Consider the following 22,924-nt stretch of genomic DNA (forward strand, 5'->3'; position numbering starts at 1 on the left):
TTGTTCGTCAGCTCTGCCTTTTCTGTAGCAAGCTGAAGGTTATGTGAGTCAAGGCGTGTTTGCGTCTCAATCATGACTTGATTGGGCTTTTTTCGGGCTTTGTCTGTGTCTCGGGCTGTGATTACAGCTGCGCCTAGTCGATTAAATATGATTCGCCTTGTGCGACTTCTACACTTTCACTGATGCCTCGTGTAGCGCCTTGAGTTGACCTTCTGGGTCTAAAACCGTTCAGTCTGGGGGAGAGTTCGCCAGCTTCATTGATAGCTGCTTCCAGTCTAAGTTTAAGTAGTCTTTCATAGTACTTTCCCGCTGTGTAGAGCATGGGCGGTATGCTCATGACAAGCTGGGATCCCCTTTTCTATTACTGATTAAGACAAGCCGTTGTTTCTTTCGAATTACAGGAAATATTCCAAGTTCGAGACAGACGTTCTACATGTTTAAGAGTACTGCTGGTCGTTTTGCTGCAATTGCTTTGAGTATTTCTGCTGGAATGCTGTACGGGCCGAGATATTTGTTAGTTTTGAGCTTGCCTGCGGCCAGTTAAGGTTCTTTGAGGTGAACGGGTGGAATTTCTGAGAATTTGTAACCTGTTATGTTAACGATACCATCCATTTTGAAAGCGTTTAACTCAAGTTGGTTGGGACGGCATAGATTTTAAAGAATAAATTATTTAAATAAAATCGTCTTAATGCAATATACCCTAAAGCTAAATAGAAAAACAAATAAGGCAATAAATTTCGCTTCTCAGAAGTTAAAGTCATTCTGAGTTTCGCATTCATATGGTATTAATATTCTTGCCGTATACTGCATATCATACCTTTAACTTACTTTTAAATTTTCGCTATTTCAGCGTGTACTTTCTTGAAAATTAACTTTTATAATTTGCAATACAACTGGCACTTAAAGTGTTGCCACATCACATATTCTCTTTACCAGCTGCATGACACTTTGTATTAACCGCATGTCGGTTCTCACGTTTAATTTTACACTGAAGACTAAAGTTTGAAAATTGTGCATCATTAATGCGTCCTACAATGACAAGACGCTATTAAAATCTATTGCAGAAAGGTGTCTTGAAAGACACGAGTGTCATTCACCTTGCCTGGTGGTAACATTGAGTAGCACTACAATTGAAACAGTGTAAACCATAAAGCACATAACTTATTCGAAACAGCATGATTTCTTTTCTGATCCGACCTCGAGCGTTGCTGCTTGATTGGGGTAAGCCTTTGATTTAATATACCGCCTGATTAAATAATCCAGAGGCATTAAATCCTACAATTTTAGCGGCTATTTGCCTAACATATTTCTGGAAATTAACGAGTCGCCAGATCTTGCCCGCAATGTGTCGATGTTTAGACTTGAAATATGAGGCGGCGCACCGGCTTAACGGAAAAAGTGATCATCCGCGTATATTCCATCAAATTCTGTGACAAAAAAGTTAGTCAACATCGTCCTACGTGTTAAGAAATTTTGACTATCATAGTCGGTTTTAGCAACCCAAAAACAGCAACAAACAGCATCTAATATCAGAGTCGCAAAATGATTGTAAACTAGTGTTATTGTCGAGGCCATCGCTACAATCTCTGAAGAAGTTGAAGTATAGACAATTACAGCATATAGCTGGCAAACTGGCCCGACTAAAAATCAAGCTAAATATCTGTTTATACGATTTTATACCATACCATGATAGCTTCACTACAACCATAACTTCGCTTGAGTTTCTTCTTGTGTTTTTCCTCACCAATGCGGTGTATTTGTATTCAAAACTCAACTTAGAAATTTTTTTTTAGTTCAGTGAAAAATTAATTTGTTATATAAATCATTTTTCAATAAAAAAAATCTTCCCATACCGGGAATCGAACCCGGGCCTTCTGGGTGAAAGCCAGATATCCTAGCCACTAGACCATATGGGACCTCTTATCGTATTTACCTAACACGCAGCAGTTTACGCTTGAATTTGTAGCGTTTTGGCGAAAACAGTGACTCAGCATAATAAATTTAAGCGATATTTATATACCCAAATATTCATACTTATATAGTATGTATGTATATGTGTATATCGTCACTTAAAATGCAAACTAATGTAAGTTCACTTTTCATAAGTTTAAAGGCGAAGGAAAACGATAAAATAGAAACCACTCATATTGAAACATAATTTGTGTTGTGGTTATAAAGTGGTTATATATTAGTTAGCATACCCTCAAATTGAAATAAAATTTGAGTTTCGGTTATAAAATGGTTATATATTGGTTATTATATGTTTAGTTTTGGTTATAAAGTGGTTATATATTAGTTAGCATTCCCTCAAATAGAAATAAAATTTGAGTTTCGGTTATAAAATGGTTATATATTGGTTATTAAATATTTAGTTTTGGTTATAAAGTGGTTATATATTGGTTACCATAACCTCAAATTGAAATAAAATTTAAGTTTCGGCTATAAAATGGTTATATATTGGTTATTAAATATTTAGTTTTGGTTATAAAGTGGTTATATATTGGTTATCATACCCTCATATTGAAAAAAAATTTGAGTTTTGGTTATGAAATGGTTATATATTGGTTATAAAATGTTTATATATTGGTTATTATAACTAGCAACGATTTTAAATGCTCTTTGAAGATACGTTGTTTTGCATTTTAGGTGATGATATGTATGTTTTGTTGCTTTATTTATTATTTTTGTTATTTTGTTTTGCTAAATTAAGTGGCTTTTGATTGCTTTGAGCGCTTGACGAGTGGCGCGCATACGAATCTACGCTTTCAAATATTATTTCGTATTTATTTCATTCATCCAAGAACTTGAAAAAATTCGGAAATTTACACAGCTGCTGGCACAAGAGAATCAAAAAGCAGTAGTGTTGATAAAGTATTGTTTTCAAAGCTGCCACGAGCGGACATAAAATCGACATACTTACATATGTACGTACATATGCAGCGAATGTAGCTATCGTTTTTATAATTTCTTATTGCTGAAATAAAAATGCGCAACTTAACAAAATAAACAAAACTGTGAAGCAACACTCGCGCATAGTTCAGCCAATAAACAGCAACATCCATCAAATTGGCAGCGCTTAGGTGGCTGGGTCGTCGAAGTGGTGGCAAGGTGGTGTTAGCGCCACCGAATTGCGATGTCCACATGCAACCATATGTGTATATGTGTGCATGTGTAGGTGTATGCCTTGACTTGACTTGGGCAAGAGCAGTGCTGACGCACAATCGAAGTACCAAAAACGAAGAAGATCGCGCCAGAAGACGGCAAAGTGGCTTTTCCCTGTTGCTTTTAAAATTATGAGCCAGTAAATTTGGGTCAACAACAACAAAACGCATGCCGTGTATGTATATATTTATATTATATACATATATATAGTATTTTAATAGCTCGGCAATGTTGATAAACATTTTCATTCGCCATTGCGGCATGCCGTACTATTTTTAACACATTGTTTTTGTTAACAAACGAAATTAGCGTCAACGGCAACATCAACAGTGCCACTAAGCATCTATTTATTGCTTATTTTGTAGCATACGAAATTAATCGTTACTTGATTAAATTTAGAAATGTTTTTGTATATTTCGAAAAATAGATTTTACGCAGTCAACTGAGTTGTCGCAGTGTTTTTATTCTGTTTTCGTTATTTGTCGGCACGTGTACCCCTCTTGACCGCTGACATTCCGAAATGGCATTGCGGTAAGCATTTTTTCACAAGCACTCATTCTTTAGACACATAAATCATTGGCTTTCGTTTAATTGCAATGGAATGTCGAATACTATTTCGTCGCGGTGACTTATGTATCTGCAAATTTCACTTTTTAAAAATATTCAATTTCTGTGTTGATAAGTTTTCTGAACCGTGCCACTCCCCTTAGGAGGCGTATGCATAGTTATCTATGTATATAGCCAGCGCAATATTTCTTTCATATTAGATAATATGAGGCAGCGGATTAAGTATTACTTCATGGGAGAGAGAAAGGCTTTAAATCTTATCTATGATATGGACTGACTGACGCCTAATATACATACTGTATTTAGTTTAGTGTTTTCATAATTAGAACTGACATTTCGCTGACATTTTCCATTTACCAAAGGACTGATACATGAGTGCTGTCAAAATTTCCACCGAAAAACTACCGCCGAGTGAAGTTTGTAACTTTCCCTTACATTTGAAAAACGAGCGCGTTGAAAAAATATGTGCTCATAGTCTTCTATGCACTCTGTACACGCTGTCCGACGGACTAAAGTCGTTAAATCGGAACAGACAGCTTCTAAAGCATCCATATCCACTCAGTATTTAGGTTAGATGGAAGTCTAGGTCCTTGTGCTTTTTCGTATACCCCCAACTGGTCTAAAAATATTCCGTCGTACTTCAAGTTCCATAGTAGAGGGCATAAGAACGAGCCTTGCGGTACTCTACTAGGCACACAACCAAAGTTACAGCCTGGACAACAGTCGGCAGCGTTAAGCACAGCCAAATCTATAATGTGGACAACAACCCGCAGGGTTGCATTCCAATTTCAACTCGATTTCAGTTCGAATAAGAATTAATTTACTAAAACATAAGTTATATTTTGTTTGATAAATCGATCTAAATTAGCGCTTCAATCGAGCAAAGGCCGGTTAATTGATCTATTCACTGCTCTGCTAAAAGGCAATTATGCTGCAGTGTAGCAGAATATCAAAGATGACCCCAATGAGTTCATCCGCCATTGCGCAACAATTGGAGCTATGCCCATCTACGTTATGGAAGATTTTGCGGAGGAATTTTGGTTTGAGGGCTTAAAAAATCCAACTCGCGCACAAATTGAAGCCGAACGTCTATCAACGGCGTCGCACGTTGGGTGCATGACCCCAAATTGAGATGTCCACAGATCTCGCTGTTTACAAGAAAATTTTGTTAAGTGATTAAGATTTTTCCGCTTGAATGGAAACGATAACAAACAAAACTGTCGGATGTGGAGTGATGATGATTCACAAGACATTGTTGAGGCGCCGTTATATCCTCAAAAAGTTACTGTTTGGGGTGCTCTTTGAACGAAGGGAACGAAGGGAAAATTGGTTAATATTTCTTCAAATATGAAGCCGGCTATTATGGCAGTTACAGTCAATGCGAATGCCATAAATTCATCATTAATGACTTTTTCGTGCCTGAAGTGGAGGATGTTGATATGGACGACGTTTTGTTCCAAACAAGACGGCGTTAAATGCTATACAGCAAATGAAAACATCAATTGATTGAAGCAAACTTTTTCAGATCGTGTTATATCGCATCGCGGACCTGTGGGGTGGTCTCCCATACCGTGCGATTTAACAGCAGTGGATTATAAGCCCGAAAAGATTGACGGCTTCGAAAAGATTATTCGGCTAATATGTGGTGCTGGTCGGAAAAAAGTGTTCGAAAAATTAATTTCTGAATGATGCCTTCCGCGGCGGTCACTTGCCCGAAATCACTTTGAGAAGATGGTTAGGTAAAAAGGAAAGCGCATTATGCGGCCTCACTTAGGCCATAACTTTAAAGTATAGGCCTTTTATTACCTCTTGAAAACCAAAACCTCACGACCTTACTTTTTTCAGCGAATCGTACTCCAAAAATGAAATGGAGCGATATTGCCGCAATCTGTTTTTGGTGAGTCCCAACGTTTCTCTTTCGTCTTTATGATTTGTGGTATTAGTTTTCAGTTGATTTCAATCCTTTCATAATATCGTGCGTAGAGTGTTTTAGTCTTCTTCGAGCGACCTATTTACCTTGACAACGTAAAACGAGGACTATAAATGGTCGGTTATAGGTGGAGGGGATTTTAGAAAGTTGAAAATCTGAACTGACCCAGACTTTCAATTGTTTTACATGCCTAATTTTTGTTTCCTAAATATATCTATACCTTGCACAGGGGTATTAACTTTGTTACTAAGTTTGCGACATCTAGAAGGAGACATCGGATACCCAATGAAATGTATAAATGAAGAGCTCAGTCGAGTTAGCCACGTTCCTTTCTGTCTCACCGTCTGTATATAGGTTAACTATGTCCACAGTTTGTGCGATAGCGATCTGAAATTTTGCAAATGTCTTTTGCTGTCGAAAAAGCTACTCATTGTCAGAACCGCCGATATTGAGCCACTATAGCATATAGCTGCCATACAAACTGATCGATTCAAATTAAGTCCTGGTATAGAGAACTTTTTTATTTGTCAAGATGTCTTGACGAAATTTGGCATGAATTATCACCGATAGTAGCGTTGTAAACTCTGAAAATATTGATTCGATCGCACAACTGTAACACATAGCTGTCATACAAACCGAACGATCGAAATCAAGTTTTTGTATGGAGTCTTTTTATTTTTTAAAGGTATTATAGCTACGTTGCAAGCAAAGTTAACGATTTTCTTGTTATTTGTGAATATATTTTGTGAAGAGTGTTTGCCCACTCTCCATCTTTTCGTTTCTACGCTGATTTGCTCTGTATGCTATTGGCTGCTAGCACTTACCATTAACAACGCGTATTTTGATGTTTTGGAGCATGACAAGTGAATATTTATTTCCTCTAACATCCTTGTTCCAATGCACATAACTTATATTTATTATTTGCATTTATATTTTATATTTTTCCCCATTTTAGCTGCGCTCAATGCGTATGACTAATGCTAAACTGGTCAGTGCGTTTGCAGCGATTATGAATGCGTGTGTGGCACGCATGTGTCCGCTGCGTGTTGCAAGTAATTAAATGCATATGGTATTGCATTAGCATGCATGTCATAAGTTGTGCAGATTAAAACGCATTACAGCGCTACACCTCCATACCTAAGCAAAACATACATGCGTGCGCCCCATATACAAGCGTAGACGTGAGTGCGTGCGTGCTTCTAAAGTTGAGGAAAATCGCGCTTGATCCCTACTAAGCATGTTGATGTTTAAAATATGAATTATAAATAGTGGAAAACTCTACTACATATACCACGCATATTTTTAGTTTACACTTTTTTCTAGCGAAACATTTACCGTGATTTGTGGCACGCATGCAGGCGATTATAAAATGTGAATGCGCAGAAAACGGGCAGACAAGCGTCGTAGCTGCGCTCACTTGAGTTATTACTGGACCTTATGTTCTAGAAGCCATACTATACCTTATGGAGTATATATAGGTACCTGCGTACAAGCCTAGGGAGAGAGAGCACTCCCTTGCTAACAATGCGAGCGCTACCCCGCGGCCGGTAAGGTCAACGCGCACGTCACATGTTATTTAATCATATATATTTCTAGCGTTTTTCATGCAATTTCGCTATTGTAGTCAAATTGCAAAATGCCAGTGTGATTATGAATTTTTAATGCCACTACTTCATGTTAAAATTGCAAGGATACGCTCGTAATGTGTGTGTGTCTCTCTAGTCGTTTCTAAGTGGAACTACCAGCTTTTTTGCTTTTTACTTGGCAAACAAAAAACGTTTTTAATGGCGTGTAATTTCTTAAGGTCTGCCATGAGCCGACTTGTTAGCCCTGCCTTTTGTGCCAACTGCAGCGCTGTGCACACTTTTCTTGCGCTGCCTGCCTCCTGCTCTTGGCCGCCTTTTCGCTGCCTTCCCAACTTTCTTCGCGTTGCATTTGCTTTTCATAGTTTGTTGTGCGCTGCGTTCAAGCAAAGTGTATGCGTAAATAAATTATGAAGCCTCCATTACGGCGTTGCGTGGAAATTTTCTAGCCCGTCGCACCGGTGCGGCAGCTGCATTTGCAACTTGCTGCAGTGTCTCATATGTGGCGTGATTGCGAATTTTCCACATTTTGCTAAGCGCTTTTATTTTTATAATTTTGCACACACACACGCACACACATACAATTATATTTTTTGTTATACCATTGCATATGCATGACACTGGCGGCTTGTTGTTTTTGTTTTAGTTGTCGAAGCGACATGTGGTCACAACGCGGCTAGAAAACCCATTAACAATGCGTGACAGCAAAAACACACGCACTTTGTGCATGCATGTTGCTTTTGTTGTTGCTGTGGCAGTAACTTTGTGGTGAGTCAATGCACTTTGCGTTAGTTTTAAATTGTTAGGAGGAGGTTAGCAATTCGAGTGACAATTCGGCCGGTGGATTGTGGTGCAACTTTGCGCTGGCTGATGATTGTTGGTTAATATGGTAGTTAGTTTGTTTTTGCTTTTAAATAAAAATATTATTTAATTTTTTTAAATATAAATCGCACGCAATTTCAATATTTCTAATTTTTTATAATAAAAATATTATCCCAAATATAACTATAAATTATTTTTATAACTATTTTAAATAATTAAATTTTTTAATCAAAAATTGTACAAATCTAATTATATGAAAATAAAATAAAAAAATTTTTTCATATAAAATTTATTCTTTTTCATATAAAATTTATTTTTTTTTCATATAAAATTTATTTTTTTTCATATAAAATTTATTTTTTTTCATATAAAATTTATTTTTTTTTCATATAAAATTAATTTTTTTTTCATATAAAATTTATTTTTTTTCATATAAAATTTATTCTTTTTCATATAAAATTTATTTTTTTTCATATAAAATTTATTTTTTTTTCATATAAAATTTATTTTTTTTCATATAAAATTTATTTTTTTTTCATATAAAATTTATTTTTTTTTCATATAAAATTTATTTTTTTTTCATATAAAATTTTTTTTTTTCATATAAAATTTATTTTTTTTTCATATAAAATTTATTTTTTTTCATACATTTATTCTTTTTCATTTAAAATTTATTTTTTTTTCATATAAAATTTATTTTTTTTCATATTGGAAACAAATTTCGCAATTGAATGAAAATGTTATTTTATCTTTTAAAATATTAATCGCAAAAAATTTTCATTTTTTTATATCAAAAATATTATTCGAAACATTATTAAAAATTATTATAATTATTAAAAAATAGTAAAAAAATATGTTTTATATTAAAACTTATTTCAAAACAATTAAAACAATTTATTTATAATAATAAGTAATTTTTACATTAAAATTTATTTAAAAAAAATTTATTTTTTTTTAAATAAGTTATAGTATACAAACATATTTTTGTGTTATTTTGTGCATTGAAAAATATTATTTTAAATGAAATTATGATTTTATCTTTTAGCACACAATTTTTATTAATTAAATTTTTTTGTATTTAAAATATTATTCGAAATATTACTAAAAATTACTTCTACTTATTTTTAATAATTTTCATACATTTTTTTAATAATGTATTTAATTATTTATTTTTTTTCCTTTAAACATATTGCTTATATTACACTAAATTGTTTTACATTTTTATTATTAATTATATTAAAATATAAATCGTTCACAATTTTCCATAACTTAAATTTTTTTTATTTATAATAAAAGTATTATTTAAAATACAATTAAAAATTTCTTCAAACTTATTTTTAACGATGTTTATAAATATTTTAAAAATAATTTTTACTAATATATTGTACGCTTTTTAAAAAAATTTTAATATATGTAAATATTTTTTTTTGCTTTTAAATAAAAATATTATTAAATTTTTTTAAATATAAATCACACACAATCTCAATATTTCTAATTTTTTATAATAAAAATGCTATCCCAAATATAACTCAAAATTATTTTTATAATTATTTTAAATAATTAAATTATTTTTAATCAAAAACTTTTATTCGAAATATCAATTATTTTTTTTTTAGTTTTTATAAAGTATGTCTAATTATTTCTAGCAATTTGGAATATTCTAATTATTAATAATACGTTTCATTAATAGTTTTAAAAATAGTTTTCAATAATATTTTATTTAATTTTAATTTTGTTACTTTAAAGATCGGAAGTATTATTAAAAATTATTTTTATTAATATTTATAAATTATTTTAATTTATTTTTTGTAATTTTGAATATTTGTTATTAATAATTTTTATAAATATTTTATAAAATAATATTATATTAAATAAAATATATTAAATAATTTAACTTCATTGTAAATTTAATATTCATATCTAATTAAAATATTTTCTATTTTAATTTAAATGTTTTTCTTTTATTGCAGCTTAATTATATTTGTATGTGCCTTCGAAACTTTTTGCGTTTTCGTTAATTAATAAACTCTGGAAGGAGAACTAAAAATTGCATTAATTTAACGGAGAACGGTAAGTTTTTTAATAGAATATAAAAATGTTGAGTTATATAAAAACATAATATGATATACATATATAAAAAGTTATAGATATATTTACTATTTTTTAAAAAATTGCATAATTTTTTTTAAATTATTTTTGTTAATTTTCGAATTAAAAAATATGATATTACCATATACTTACATATACATCCTTTTTCCATACTTTAAATATATAAATAACATTTTTTCACTTCCTTTTTACAACATATTCATTTTTTTCTCCAATTTTGCATAATTCTCAATTTCATAAAATTATGAAAAAAATTCAAGTGCTTTTTTTTCATAAAACCAATATTAAGTTCCGCCTATCCTTTTATATTTTTGGTTTTTGTAAAATTGTTTTCCGCGAAAGGGTTTCTTTGCGCTTATTAATTTCACTTAATTTTTTTAGCGTTTGAACTTTTTAATTATAATACTACAAAGGTTTAAAATTGCCTTTTAATGAAATGCTAATTATGGCACATAAATAATTGAACGTTAAGCCGCTTACCAGAAGCAATTACGCCGGTTTCATATGCATATTATATACCTGGAAAATTAACTAAATCCTCCCAGGAAAAAAGTATTAAAATGATATTTTGCCACGCACACAACTTTGTTGCCAGTTAATAAAAAATTAAAACATAAAAAAATAGTGAAAATACCTGCCAATTAACTAAATAAATTCCATAAACCGTATATTTTTTAGAGAAAAAATCACGGCAACACAGCTTATCGAAAAAAATGTTGGAGCTTTGAGGTTAGGTAGTCATCTGGGATTCAGTCAATATAAATTTCTGGTAGATCCGCTAAGCGAGGACTATATTCCCATTCAATTATGAAAGCTTTCAATGAACATATATTTTATGTATTTTTTTAGTTTTATTTTAAAGTCTGCTCGGACATTTTTCAGCTTATTTTATTCTAATTTCGCTTCATAGAAATAATTTAAAAAAAATATTCATTGCGCCCAAAGGTAGGCGATTACTATTTTTTGTGATAAAAATGGGCTTACTTGACGTATATGCCAAAACCAATATTTTAAAAATTGAAAATTAATTTTAAAGCCAAAAAAAGTGATTTAAGGAAATTCAAATTATTATAATTCTAGATATTATAAAATATATTTTAATATTTCGAATATTATAAAATAATGTTTAAAATTTAAAGGAGATTTGGATAACCAGTTTTGAATAAATATACATTACGCCCAAAGGTAGGCAATGCCAAATTTTATAGCTAAGAAAAGGGATTTTTAATAGAAATTTTAATAAAATTTGTATACCAAAACTAATGTTTATTACAGTACGCCTAAAGGTAGGCAGAGGTTTTAGAGGTTTTTAATCAAAATCTTGCTGAGATTTTGTTTACCAGAACTAATATAATTTAAGATGCAATAAATTTTATATAAAAGAAAATATTTTTTCAAATTAAGAAAATATTCAAACAGAAATATATATCTTGAAATATTTTAAATTCGGATTTGAAGTCAATTCGGACATTTTTCAACTTATTTTTTCAAAAATAAAATTAACTTTTAATAAAAAACACTTCTGTAATTTAAAAAAAAATATAATAATTTTAAATATTCCAACACAAGTATATTTTTCTGAATATTTTAATTCTAATATTTTAATATTTAAAGGAAATCAAGATGTTTTCAACTCCTTTTATTTAAAATTGGCTTGATAGAAAAATTAAATAAATATTAATTGCGCCTAAAGGTATGCTATGGTTAAATCTTTTTGAAACCAAAATTGAATTGAAAACTCAATTAACAATAATAACGGGTTTTTAAAATAAAAAATGTACTATTTATAAATATAACAATTGTGAATATTCAAAAATTAAAAAAAATTAAAATACAAATAAAGAATAATAGCGAATTTTTGAGTTAAAAAATTATAATATTGAAAAAATATAATATTTTTGAATATAATAAAATTTAGCACAATTAATAATTGCGTGAAATAAATATACCAAAACTAATATTATTGAAAACTGAAAAAATTTTGAAGATTTAATTTAAAATATTATAATATTACTTTTAGTATTTGAAAAAGACTCGCATATGAGATAATTGAATGAATTTTGAGTAAAAAGTTTTTGCGCCTAAAGGTATGCTATCGCTAAATTTCTTGAAATTTCTTCGAATGTAATGAGTCTTGATTCATGAAGTGAAATATGTCAGAAATAATATTATTAGAACTTAAAAATAAGAAAAAAATTAAATTTTTTAATTTAAAAACTGTTGTATTTTCAAATATTAAAAAAATTATTATTAGTATTTTAAAGAGATTTGCAGCTTGAATCATTGAATGAGTTTTGAAAAAAGTTTATTACGCCTAAAGTTATGTTATGTTTAAATTTTCGAAAACCAGTTTTGATCAATATTTGCGTGAAATATAAAAACAAATATTTTAAAATTTCTAAAAAAAAAAACAATTTAATATATGTATATAAAAAACACAATTTAAAATGAGAAGCATTTTTTATTGATAATTGAACATATTTCAATAATTTAAAATATTAAATTTTTTTAGATTAGTTTTAAAATCATTGTTAGTATTTTAAGGAGATTCGGAGCTTGGATAATAGTATGAGTCTTGAATTTCAAGTTCATTGCGCCTAAAGGTATGCTATGACTAAATCTTCTTGAAACGAAAACAATTTTTGATCAATATTTTCGTGAAATATATAAAAAAAATACTTAATATTTATAAAAAAACATTTAAAATTTCTTTAAGAAGTGTAAACATTTTTTCGCTGACAATTAAACATATTTTAATAGTTTAAAATATTAAAATTTATTTTTAGTTTTAAAAGCGTCTCATAAAAGGTATAGCCGTTTGCACCTACCAATGTACATAGTGGCTTAAGCCATAAATAGCTTGTAAAAGCTTAACCGATAATTATTTTAATCGCTTTATTGCTTACATATGTACATGTTGGATGGCACATTAACATAGACGAATGGCGGTTTGTGAATATATACTTGTATAGTAAAGCACCAATAATTATCTACTTTAAAGCTGTTATACGCATTAAGTTACTATATTTACAATATGTATTTAATTACTTGATTGTACGCACATACACATATGTACTAACATACAGTGCTGTGCCAGACAGCATGTGTACAGTAAGGCACCAGAAAGGTGATCGACTACATCGACGTTACTGTAAACAGACTGTCAAGCATGGTGGAGGAAATGTCATGGTGTGGACATGCTTCTCGGGAAATCGGGTTGGCCCTGTACACAAAATAGTGGACAAAATGGACCGTTTTATGTATAAGGACATTTTAGAAACAAAGATGCTCCCTTATGCAGAATGGCATATGCCACTTCGTTGGGTGTTTCAGCAGGATAACGATCCGAAACACACATCGAAGTTGGTCAAAGATTGGTTTAGGACGAAAAGGATTCAAGTCCTTGATTGGCCGGCACAATCACCCGACTTGAATCCTATCGAGAATTTGTTTGCAATTTATATATCCAGACCTACATATGAACTTGCATGTATACAACCAAAGCCATTACACGTTAATTAATCAAATATTCTTAACTTTAGCGCCACTATCCTTGTTGCCAATGCTCCCACCTACACAACCATTTGCCATGCCGTTCACTAATTACCCAAAACCGTTTTGATTGTGTTTCTGTTTTCAAATTGCCCGAGCGGTCATCAGTGCATATTTGATGCAAGCAGCTCATATACTACTTATACATATATCATTTTTATATAAAAGTATTAGCGCTTACGCAAACATACACACACTAACAGTGTTGGCTGGTGTTTTTGTAAAAGCGCATATTGTCCGTCTGCCAATTATTTGAAATTAGCCGACATTTGCCAATAATCATGCGCCGCCCGGCATGCGTTTAGCTGCAACTGCCAATGAGTATGTGTGTATATACTCGTATACAGTGTTATTAATATTCAAATTTTAATTATCCAATCATGTGTCCAGTGCACAAGCGGTCAAAACAAAGGTAGATACTTATATAATAGCGCACTAAGTGGCACAGGCGGTGTGAATTCCCATTATTAGCGCCGTCAATTTGCATAAAATTTCTTAGTTCGCACTAATGCCTCAGCTGTTTTTTCTTCTTTCGTCCACTTTCTTTGCTTACGTTTAACGCTAATTTTATAAAATTGTTGGCAATTTGTTGTGTTGATGACTGCAATTTTTTCAAAGAAACCTCATTTTAGTTGCAAATTTAATTGCTTTAATGAAGTGATTTGCTGGAATACGCAGTGGCACTTGTCTTTTACACATACTTACCTATAATGCTATAGTGCGAATTTTGAACCCTTTACGGCAAGCATGATGAGAGTAGTATAAAAAAAGTCATTCAAAACAAGAAAAATAACCATAAAGGTAAAATAACTTTCATAGTTGCAATTCTGATGGCATGAAAGCATAAAAAAAGAGATTTTTATTGTGATTGTGTCGGGTAGTTTGTATGGCAGCTATATGCTATAGTAGCTCGATCTTAATAATTTCTACGCAGATTGGAGCGCTGCTTTGGAAAATAGTTCCCTTCGAATTTGGAGAAGATATCTTTTCAAGCAAAAAAATTTTCCATACAAGATTTTGAAATTGTTTGGCCAGTTTGTATGGCAGCTATATGCTATAGTCGTTCGATTTGAACGATTTCTTGAGATATTATACCTTTGCTTCAATACAATACAATAATCCATACCAAATTTCGTGAGGATATCTCGTCAAATAAAAAAGTTTTCCATATCATAACTTTAGTTCGATCCTTCAGTTTGTATGACAGCTATATGCTATAATTGTTCGAACTGAATAATTTTTATAGATATTGCACCGTTGCTTTGAACAGTAATCCATACCAAATATCGCGAAGATATCTCGTCAAATAAAAAAGTTTTCCATACACGCACTTAAATCCGATCGTTCAGTTTGTATGGTAGCTATATGCCATAGTCTTCCGATATTGGCAATTTCGACAAATGCGCACTTACTTGGGGAGAAAAGAACGTATACAAAATTTCAAAGCGATATCTCAAAAACTGAGGGATTTGGGATGTATGTACTGACCGGCATGATTAAATCGACTTAAGTCGTCACGCTCATCATTTATATAAATTCTTTGTAGAAGTTCTTTCTGGATTTTAAATAGACGTTTAAACTCATTAACTAAGTTATCACACTTTCCAAACGAAAAGCATGTTCGGTTAGTTCCTAAAGTTGATCAAAAAATCGTTGGATCTCATTTGGACACATATTTGTCCTTTGTATTACCCAAAAACGCCTTAAGGTGCCTCACCTCATAGATTTACGAAGTGTTTTGAGCTCACCACAAGTTTATCATGGCGGTTAATGTCAATCCCAGACATTCGCTAGGTTCACCAAGGTTGTGTCTACCGAGATATCTCAATCTCAGTCTGGTAAAAGCCGAGCAATAGAGGAGAACACCGCCTTCCTCCATACCGTCTTGGCAAAGTGTGTCCTATTGGACATTGTCCAGTCAGAAACTCTACAAATCCTTCTAAGCTCACTGGAGGTTCATAGGCCCAATGCTAGAGCTCAAGAGAACATCGTAAAACCGACTCGCTTAGTGCGGCTGCAAGATCCTTTTGGAGATGTATACATACTGAACTACTTGCTCTGAACAAAGTTCGTCTTTCCACAATCGTAGTAGTTCTTAATGGTCATTGTCCAAAAGGCATTCATGCGGTAAGCAAGCCCTAAAATCCAGTCGGACGTAACTTTTGCAAGACTGTTATTGAAACATTTTGGCAGTCATACCTTCGGCGAACATGGAGATAGTGAAAATCAGCGGGTCAAAACATTTTTTTAGGACTATATTGGCTAGAATTTCTGATATTCACTTCCGGGCAAAACTGTTTGATGGTTGTTTGGCGATTAGCAATAGGTAAATGTGAGAACTTCAGCCTACTCAAGTACATATGAGACGTTTTCAATCCAATTTATGGAAAACTTACATAAAAAAAACATATGAAAATCACCTTCGAACAGTTATTGACGATCACTAGTCCAGAATAGGAACGAATAGGGGTTCTCCTCTCTTCGTGCATTCTACCAAGCCATATATAAGCCTTGCGTGGGATCAGCAAACGTTGATCAGTAATCAGCACTTGTGGAATTCTGACCCAGAATGGAACGTAAAAGGCCCATTGAACTGCTAACCTTTAGTAAGGTACACATCGAAATGATAGGTGTCCTAATTGAATACTGACCATGACACATACGTGATGGATCTAAAAATTTTGGAGTACATAACTTATAGAAGATGAAATGAGGAAAATGAGGTGGAAACATCTCATCAAGCGTTGAACGATTTGTAAACGTTGTCCAGGCGTAAGTCTCTCCCTGATGAAATGCCAAACAATACTGAACAAAAATAACATGACAGCTTGACACCACTTAGGCTATTGAAAAAACTACCTCCTTTTCGGATGACCCGTTATATATTCTGAGTAATTTCATTTGCAAGGTCTGCTTCCAGCTCTTCAATTACAGTTATAACAGTCTTCGATGCGGCATTTCTCTGCTTGCTTCTGTAAGTAATGCCTCTTGTCACCAAGTATCACCAAGTAAGACTTTGGTTGCATATTATTATTATTTTGTTATTGAATAACAAATTTAGTTTTTTATTCAAATCTTATTCACTATATACCAAGGTCTACCCAGTACGCAACGCTTGCGAAATATTAAGTGCTTGCAAATCGGCTGCCACGGTGATTAATTTGCTTTTCAATTTACTAAAGCCAAGTAATTTACATAAATGCATATTTTCAGCACAATTTTCCCAAGGATTAGAGATAAAATAACTTATGCATGCACTTCAATAATTCTCGTTGCTTAATGAGCTGGAAGATGGTTGTTAATCTTTTTCTACTTTGTGCCACAAAAAAAAAAACTGTTTTGAATGGAAAATGCAAACAACACATTACTCAATTGCACATTTATTTGTAACATTTTTGTTAAAATTTTACATTATACAGAGTTTTTTTTGGCTTCGCTGATTTATTGTTCCCGCTGGTTGTAAGCAATAATGCAACAAATTAAACAGAACCATTAATAGACGATTACATACTTAGCAGTGAGACCCTGTAGGAAATTCTTCAGGAAGTGGAACTAGTTTGTTACTAGTGGAAAGCAGCTCCTTTATGGTATGACGACCAACAGCACTAAATGGTACCGGTCCTTCCATTCCGTTAGAGGTTGCAGAGCGGGCGAGCTCGTCAGCCAGTTCATTCCCGACCCTAATTTAAGACCGCGCATCCAGATAAGATGCGCTTAGTTACTAAATTATAGGTTTTTCATCCGTTCTATGCACTCCTGCACCAGTAGCGATTTGATCTCATAATCAGAGATCGCTTTAAAAACCGTTTGATTACCGCTGAGCATGGCGATATTTTCGTTGCGATAGTTGCGTTAAAGGTTTACTTCTACACGCCGACTTAGAGAAAATACTTCTGAAAGATTCGCTGAAAACTTTCCATAGGTATGGAGAGCTTGATACCTGGTTCTACGACTCCTGCACCATTTCCCTACGACATTTTTGAGCCGTCGTTGTAAGACGTGATTGTGCTATGTCTTTGCAGTAGGTCGAGAGTGGAATCATTCTATTCAGTCTCCACGCCAAGGGTAACTTTAAACTTCCAATTAAAGTTTACCACTTTAATAATGATGTTCTTTGGGTGAAGAGCCAGTGATATTTTATCACTTAGGTCCTTTATTTGCCTTTTATTTTGTCTGCGGTGTTTTTCAAGCTAAAACTTTCACCCCATATGCAATAATCGGTGTTCCTGATAATTCTTGACAAGTCCAAGTCGATTGCACACCATGAGTGCTCTTATAGTTTTGATTATAGTCATATTGCTTCTACCGAGGAGTGAAATCCAGAGTGAGGACCGGATAGTTGACCACATTAGTCGTCTAGATTTCTCTGGCGCCAAGGTATAAGTACCTGCGACCGGGCAGGGAGGTTAATGTTCAATCCAACCTCACTACACCATTTCTTTGCCAGACCTAATCCCCTTTCAACTATGTCACAGTGAATGTCTTCGAATTTTGCCTTAGCTAATATAACATTTGGGGGAAGCAGAGGAAGAGGAAGACCTCCACTCCGTTGGAAGGACCAAGTGGAGAAGGACCTGGCTTCGCTTGGAATATCCAATTGGCGCCACGTAGCGAAAAGAAGAAACGACTGGCGCGCTGTTGTTAACTCGGCTATAATCGCGTAAGCGGTGTCTACGCCAATCAAGAAGAAGAAGAATATAACATTATCATCCGCATGTCCTCGACAGCGGATACACAATGTTAGTGAATCATCCACAACTAAGCTACATAATGGGTGGGATGGAACTCCACAGCCTTTTGCTATACCGAGACGAATCTTAGTTTCCCCTACTGTGATTTCAGCTATCTTAATTGCGGCCTCATACAACTGCGTACCGGTGATCCTTTTCTCCAGTGATCTTGCCACGCTTTCGTGAGACGTTTTATCAAAAAGGCCTTCGATGTCTATGAGATATCTTCACAAAATTTGACACAGACTATCATTGTTGTTGTTGTTGTAGCGGCAGAAAATATTCCTGAAGTAATTTAGTAAGTAAGTTGAAAATCAAGAAAAAGATCTTTTAATCAATAAAAAATGCTTCTGTGTTCGGCGGTATTCTAGCTTCGGGTTTTCTAGAAATCTTAAAAACTTCAGCTCAACTTTCCTACATGGTCACTAATGCATGTAATTTTTTTTTATTTTTTCTCTTATCTTCCCCGGTCCATCCGCGCTTTCTACAGTAAACTCGAACCAAATTACATTTACGCGATTTGCTCTATACACAGCTGACCCAGGCAAAATTATTTATTAGAACAGATACGAGCGCAACCAGCCACATTACCAGCAGTCCCTGGGGGATGCTTTCCGCTTCAATGGCGTGAATGTTGCAGAGCGATAGATATACATAAGTACATACTTACATATGTACATATGCATATGTATGAGTGCGAAACAAGTGCTGCTTATTGTACTTCAGAAAACAAGAAAAAAATAAACGAAGAAAGCAAACCGCGTACAAGCGCACCCCGTCAGCCGTTCCCTCAGCGGTTTGTAACTTGAAAATTAATTTGATTGGGAAATGCCACACACACACACACATATATATATACACGTTTATAAATTCATTTACGCTCGCACAATTTCAATATTTATGTATTTATGTTGTAAGTGTAGTACAATTGTTGTAATTTATATGCGATCATATCTTGTACAAAACGAACAAAAGCACTTATGTTGTTCCCGGTATCTGTTTAAATTGCATTTATGCTTGCTTCAATTGCTACGGTGGCGTTGATGGTGGTGGCGGTGGTCTGTTTCTGTTTCAGTTTGAGCTACAATTTCAGTTTCGGTTCCCATACCCACACACCCCACACGCCAGCGCCGCCGCTATGTGCCGCGAATTATATGCTAATTGCTCATTTGTTGGTATCTCTTCGTGTCGTATAATTTACATTACATATCTCGTCTATTTGTTCGCCTTTTCCCCTGTGTGTTGTATGAGAAAGCGCTTCGTTGCTCTAGTGTTGCTTTCTGGTGATTTGAATGTTTTCTAGGTTTTGTAGGTTATGACTGCACTTGAGTTCTTTATTGCGCAGTTTTGTACACATTATTCAACGGATTGCCTGCCACGCTAATGTTTTTCATAAGCGTCTAGTGCGCCATTATGTTTGCCACTGGTGATAAGTGATGATCTTCAGCATAGTTTATGCTGAATGGTGGATTGAACTCATTAACATATGTATGTACATATGTATGTATGTATGTATATGGAAATTGACATGAAATTTAAAAAAAATGCGCGCAACGAGCATATAAACCATTGAAATAATGGTGCTGCATGCCACTGATTTGCTTTGATCAGCGGTATCATAGCTAATTTTCCGGTAATGTTTTATGAAACACAAAATTTATTTGTAATTTCGGCAGTTGTATGGTTCTGAGGAATGTTGCATGCTATTATTTTGAGACCTTAGCTGAAAGGCGCTACTTTCAATTCCATAATTTTCGGCTACAAACAATTATTAATAATTGATTTAAATTACTTAATTTTGTACAAAAAAAACTATTTCTGAAAAAATTTTTCGAAAAAAACGCAAAATATAGGCTGGTCGAAAAAGTCTTTTCGTTTTTCGAATCAAACTTCAACATATAGTGTTTGTCCGTAAAGTAATATCACCGAGTCGATTTAAACACATCTATCGAACCAATCATTACAATTCTTTAAAAAACTTTTAAAATAGAATTCTTCTGTGTCGATGCAGCGCTGCCAGCGCTATTTTCAAGCATTGAAGGCGTCACGGATGGCGTTCTCCGGAATAGCCTTGAGAGCCGAGTTGCATGCTGCTTGGATCCCCTTTCATCGGCCCTTTCAATCAAAGAAATAAAACAATTCGTGGAGCCACATCCGGGCTATAGAGCAATCGGCTGCAATGTCTTGTCGGACCCAATTGACCCGTCGTTTGAGTCTTTTGAGTACTTCCACGTAAAACTTCGCGTTGACGCGTCCAGGAGGTATAAATTCATGGTGGACGATACCTTTGATGTCAAAAAAGACAATGAGCATCGTTTTCACTTTGAATTTGCTCATTCATAAGCGACCTCTAACCGGCTCTCCAAAAAGGCCTGTAGCACCGAAACACACCAATTTTTGCTAAAGCAACTTCAGCTTGATCATATCATAAGTCTCTGTTGCAGATTTACCGAGTTTCACAGAGAATTTAATCGCGTACCTTTGCTCTAACGAACGCTGCATTTTCAGCTTGCACCACTTACGTGCGAAAATATTTGTCCTGACTCTTCAGGTTCTCGGAGACAACTGACCAGCCGCTCGTTCATTATCTGGGAACGCCCTCTACCTAATCCAGTCGGTGCGCGCTCGCTCGTACTCGTACAGAAAACGGTTGAAGAAAATCAGTCCTATTACGTTTCGGACAGACCCTGTATTTTTTATAATTATAATGAACCAAATATCTACAATTTTTGCTATTTACCGCTAGAGACATTTTTTCATCTTATGTAAAACTTTTCTGGTTTGACAGTTTCACAATTTTCACAGCCCGCTCTTGAAGCCAACTTTACTCCATTAAGGGAGTTCTGTATGGAATGAAACAAATGGTAGTCCGATGGTGCAAGTTCAGGGCTATATGGTGGATGCATAAAAACTTTCTAGCCAAGCTCTTTCAGTTTTTGTCGATTCATCAAAGATGTGTGTGGTCTAGCGTTGCCCTGATGGAAGACGAAGCCTTTTCTGTTGATCAGTTCTGGCCGTTTTCGATTGCTTGCTTCAATCTTAACAGTTGTTGACAGTAAAATTTAGAATCAATCATTCGACAAGGGGAACAGCTCATAGTGGATGATTCCTTTCCAATCCCACCAAACGCTCAGCATTTTGGGGCTTCAATCCTGGCTTTGCGACCATTTGTTGAGCTTCACCACGCTTGGACCATGATCTTTTTCGCACATTATTGTCGTATTTGATCCACTTTTCGTCTGCTGTTACCATTCACTTCACAAATGGTTCGATTTTATTTCGTTTCAGCAAAGAATCGCAGCTGTTAGTTCGGTCTATTAAATTTTTCACAGACATTTCATGTGGTACCCAAACATCGAGCTTCTTTTTGTAGCCAGCCTTTTTTTTAAATGGTTCTAAACCGTTTGATGGTGAATGTTAAATTCCTTAGCGTTGTCATGGCTGCTTATGGGACGGTCCTGGTCAATCTATTTCATAATTTCATGGACTTTTTCGACGATAAGTCGACCAGAGCGGGATGCATTTTCACATTGAAATTTCCAAAACAGAAGCGAGCGTACCATTGTTGTGCTACACGAAGTTTTACAACATCGTTTCCGTAAACTTCACAAATTTCATTGGTGTTTTGCGTGGCATTCTTCTTTTTTTATACAAAAAATTTCAAAATATAACGAATTTCTTCATTATTTTCACTCACTTTTGAACAGCGGTAACTTTTTTTTTCAACTTTCCCAATTTTTTTTTGTGAAATGAAGCTTAAAATCTCAACTTTCCAACACTATATGGTATTATGCAATGTGATTGGTAGCACTGGAGATATACGTCTGCAACAACATCTATTGACAAAATACGAAAAGACTTTTTCGACTACCAATATTTGGTTTTTTATAGCAAAATATAGTTTCAGTAAGATTTGAAACGCTTCATAACGATTTCCTTATAGCTGCTATACAGCAATATAAGGCAATCGTCTCTTTTTTTTGACTTTTCCTCAATATTTGGCTTCCATGAAAACTTTCTAAGAAGAATATGCGCTAGAAACGTATTAGAATTACAGAATTAATTTAAGAATACGCAAGCGTGTACAGACGAGTAACCAATCGAGCGTTAAGAGCATTGTCCAGCTTAATGTTAACAATTTGCACAAATTGTCTATTTTTGTATTTCATTGGAAAACAAAAAAATAATTTTTTTATATAAAGAGTTAAGCCCAACGAAATAGTATATTTCCACCTCATAGATATAAATAATCAATTAATGGCGACATGATCCCTCGGCAATAATGCGATTGAACATTCAATAAATGAACTGTGGGAAAGGAAGGGGCAGAGAGCAGAATGACCTGTGGAAGTGGAAGGTGCAGAAGGCAGCAAGAACTAGAAAAAAGGCAGTGGGTGATAATAATTTACTTACACACAATTTGCTGCCAAAAAAACCGTCAAAACATTTTCGAAATTAATTAACGACGA

At 33.8% G+C, this 22,924-nt stretch overlaps 1 non-coding gene across 1 annotated transcript; it reads right to left on the reverse strand.

The window, feature by feature from the left end:
• Nucleotides 1-1,844: 1,844 nt before the first annotated feature.
• On the reverse strand, nt 1,845-1,916 carry Trnae-uuc. The gene has a single exon. It is a non-coding gene; the product is annotated as a tRNA-Glu (tRNA).
• Nucleotides 1,917-22,924: the final 21,008 nt, after the last annotated feature.

The sequence above is a fragment of the Bactrocera tryoni genome, chromosome 5 (assembly GCF_016617805.1).
Source record: "Bactrocera tryoni isolate S06 chromosome 5, CSIRO_BtryS06_freeze2, whole genome shotgun sequence".
In the NCBI taxonomy this organism is placed as follows: Eukaryota; Metazoa; Arthropoda; class Insecta; order Diptera; family Tephritidae; genus Bactrocera; species Bactrocera tryoni.